This window comes from Micropterus dolomieu, linkage group LG21, assembly GCF_021292245.1.
Source record: "Micropterus dolomieu isolate WLL.071019.BEF.003 ecotype Adirondacks linkage group LG21, ASM2129224v1, whole genome shotgun sequence".
NCBI classification, from domain to species: Eukaryota; Metazoa; Chordata; class Actinopteri; order Centrarchiformes; family Centrarchidae; genus Micropterus; species Micropterus dolomieu.
Genome location: NC_060170.1, coordinates 4,611,187 through 4,615,437, shown reverse-complemented (window position 1 = coordinate 4,615,437; position 4,251 = coordinate 4,611,187).

Genomic DNA, 4,251 nt, shown 5'->3' with positions numbered 1-4,251 from the left:
ACAAATTATCATGATTCCATAGTGCTGATTATGACAGCTGTGGGGTTATTTGATTTATTGCAAAGACTGGTCTCCATCCATCTCTTCATTTGTTTGTTCATTTATTCAGTTTCCCCGCTGTCTGTCACATACAAAACACGTGACAGTTCCAATCTGATTTTGATAAAACTTAATGAAATCATGCATTTCATGGATTCCTTTCAGACTTTTCAGAACTGTTCAAATGATGAACAGTTTCAGGTCAAAAAATGAGAAATTTCTACATGATTGGCCCAAAGGGGGTCTTCGTCATGTGCGTGTGGCAACATGTTTTCGTACCTTGTTGCTGGCTCTCGTGATGGCGGCGTTGCTGTTGCTGCTAGACGAGATAAAGGATCACATTTATTTGAAATCATCCCCTGGCTGTTACCTTGCACTTATCCTCACCTTGCCAGACAGACAAAAACGAGAAGAGGATTAAAGCTCAGTACCCCTGCCAGGGTGATGGGAGAGGGAAGAAAACAATGCCAGGCAAAAACCACTCAGCAAATCCTTCGCTAACCTCATTATAACCTCAAAGGGAGATAACTGAGGCAGAAAGGGAAAATCCCTCAGCTCTCAGCCATGACAGAGGGCTGAGGTTCCTTATCAGAAACATAGACCTTCAATTCTCTTGATTAAGGTTTTAGCAGAGGACAAGGTGCCATGAGCAAAAACAGAGCAGATTCTCACTGCTTCTAATCTGGCTAAAATGAATCACCTGGGCGACTGATATTGACCATTGCCATTTTTGTGAAGATCTGATGTTGGCCTGTCAGTATTGTCCAGCTCTGCCATGATCAATCAATAGTCAGCATATCTATATTGGTAATATAATATAATAGTTAATTGGTTGTCTATGGGAAACCCATCACCTAGAGTTAAATCCATTGCAACATTCAATCGATGACAATTCCACACATGTAATACGGTTACTTACTTACTTTCAACCACATCTCACGTTCTTCATTAGAGTTTGTTCAGAGCAGAGATACACTCTGGGATTACACTCATCTTTTCAAGCTCAGGTTCAGTGTCACCGTGTCACCATGTCCTTCAAGCAGGTTGTTGATATGGTGACACTGAACCAAAACCATTAAGTTGTGGGCCAATAAAACCAAAACAATTAGCTGAAAGATGCTACAGTGCTCTATAGAGCTGAGGGGAACTGCAGAGTCGAGTGAAAATTCTTTTGAGTCCAACGAAGGTTGAGGTCAAGGTCAACTGGACTTGGTGGAAGATATTATAAGTGGTGGCGTAGACCCCCTCCTCTATTCAGCGATGGCTTCTCAACCCGGGTGTAAATGGCTTCCCTGACACCTCTTTCAAACCATCCGTCTTCACTGTCCTTTCATCACTTCCCAGGAAACTGAACAAGCATTTTCTCTTGGCCTCAGGTGAAGATGCCAATGATGGTCGTTCAGACTTGGCTCTAACAACCATGACGACCGTCGTTACCACAGCCAGGAGCACTAATGAACCAGTGGTATCGACAATTCTAGCTAACGATCCCAGAGGTTCCCTACCAGTCAGTCAGAACTGAAGAAGTCTCTTGGATGAGGTTGCCCTTGACCTCAACCTTCATTAGATAACTATGACTATATGAGTCATGGGATCATTCGTTAATATAAATATATTGATTAATTGTTGCAGCTTTAAAGAAGAACTAGTTATCAGCGAAACAGTTTGTATCTCTTATCTTTATTTTTCTGATTAATGCTGACAAACCAAAAATAACATTTCATCAGGACTCATTAAACCACCACAGCAGTAAGAGTTTTTCCCCCATCATCTACTGAAACAGCCATCCTTAGATTCCCTCCACTTGTGGGAAGCATGGATTAGCAGCTGCCAATTAACAGTTCCCCCAGCAGACTTGCTTGTTGTTAGAGGATCAGTGGTCGGCTGGGATGGACACAGTCAGAGGGCAGGAAATCACATCTACGTGTAGCAACAGATCAATAGTCCACAGTTAGACATACAATCAATCACTTGGACACATGGGATTTGAGGCCTAGTGCTGCCAACTACCCTCATCCATGATGATGAATAAACTATGACTCCTGGGACTATCCATCCAAACCTCAAAGTATTCTGTCTTTAATGGTGGTGATCTTTGGTATCTTTCTTAGGTGTTTTTTGCATGAAGAATGAGCAGTATAAGGACTATGAGGAGTGTGCTATGAACTGTTTGTGCCTATAGTGCTGTTGATTGATAAAGATCTGACAGTGTCTTGTGTAATGTTGGAGAACAGCGCCATCTTACGGTAGTTTGGCCACGAGACATGCAGGTGATGCAAAACTTGCTTCTGTGCATTATTTTAATGTGTCAGAGTTTTTTCTTTTTTTTTTTTTTTTTTTTTTTTTTTTTTTTACATATTTCCTCATTCTTCCTAATTAATTACAGCTATACCTATGTAATAAAATGGTTAATTTTAGTTGGAAAATAAGCATCCTTTAAGTTTTCCTTGAAAGAAAAACAGGCCTGTTGGGCCGCTGCATTTGACCCTTGTGTTTTGTTGACAGTAGCTTTACTTTCTACACACCCCCATTCTGTAAAACACTCGCAAAAGCAAACAATTTTTACAAAATATTTAAGCACATTGTTCTGGGACTGACAGACATTTATTGAGCATATACAAAATGTTATATAGTTTGCCCATATTACATTCTTTATGTACTGCAAAATTGCACAGACCTACACAATGGGTAAATATACACTTTAGCATTTCAATATTTATTCTACATTTACATTTACATTTACTCATTTGGCAGACGCTTTCATCTAAAGCGACTTACATTTGAGGAACAACATACAAGCATCAACAGAGCATCAACTACAGATCTACAACTGACAATACATACTAGTAAGAGCAGCAATAAATACTAGTAAGAGCTCATAGCTCCTATCACATCAGTGGAGTAAATACCTAGGGAAGGAAGAGTTAACAAAAAAAATGCAATCAATACAAGATAATTGTAAGGGGATAGAAGAAGAAGAGCACAGGAAGTGCATGTTAGAGGTTAGGAGTTAGAGGTGTTATAAGAGGAAGACAGCAGCAACGAGGTCTGAAAAGGACAGCTGGTCATCAATCATGACACCCAAGTTTCTCACCACCCCGGTTGGAGTGATGGTTGAGAAGTCGATTTGTAAATATATTTGTTTGAATTTTTATCCATTATTATTCCTTGCATTTCATTGCATATGCAGTATTGTTAGTGTATGTGACAAGCAATACTTTATGTTTCTTTTCCTCTGACCTTATCAAAGGGTTGGGTTTTGTGCTGCAAACTGAGCTTGAACATTTGACGAAGGTGACGAAGTATGGAAAGCATAAAGCATTATTATTAGACCAAATAAGGAAAATGTGTCGTGTTTTATATGTTATGCGGTCAATGCATGAATTATATGTATAGGCTATTCGTTTTGCTTGCCAAAAAATTGTCCACAGACAAATGTAGATTTCAAGCAACAACATTTTACAAATCCCAAACACAAGTAATTGCAAATTTAGTTATTTCCAAAACCAAGCAAATTCCATTTATAGCTATTAAGAGAGCATACTTTAGTATTTATTGTATTATTTAGACTATTAATTTATTTATCTTTAACGTATTTCAGTAGATTTTATTTCACTTCTCCTCAGATGAATGGAAACAAGTAAAGGAAGAAGGAGTAAAGGAGGGGAAATATATCTGGGTTCACCCCTCCACACCTCATTTCAACCCAAACCACCGCCATCCCTTTCCAACAACCACAGGCAATCAGGACTGTTTCCATTTAAGATTCCAGGAGGGGAAAAAAAGGGAGAAAGATGCCCAACCTTGGTAGGGAAAGAAAATGAAGCACACTGTGAACACACATGGCCATCACCTCTCAGAGAAGGCTGGGAGAGTTTGTGGGTGAATGTGGTGGCATGGGCGGGGGTGGGGCAAGAACTTGTTGGGCTATCAGAAATAAAGTGATTATACTGTACATTCACTACATATAGACAGTGTTGATAATTGGCATACAAAACATTGGGCACAATGTTCAGGCTCTTGTGCAGTGCCCTATGCCTTAATACAGGTGATATTACATAACATACATTACATAGTGGCACTGCACAAGATCCTGAAAATCAGTTTGGATTGAATAACTGTTTTGCACGGATAGGACAACAACAATAGTTTTCAATTAAATTAAAAGCATCACATTGGCATTCATTATTCATTTAACTTGTTTTAGTTTCA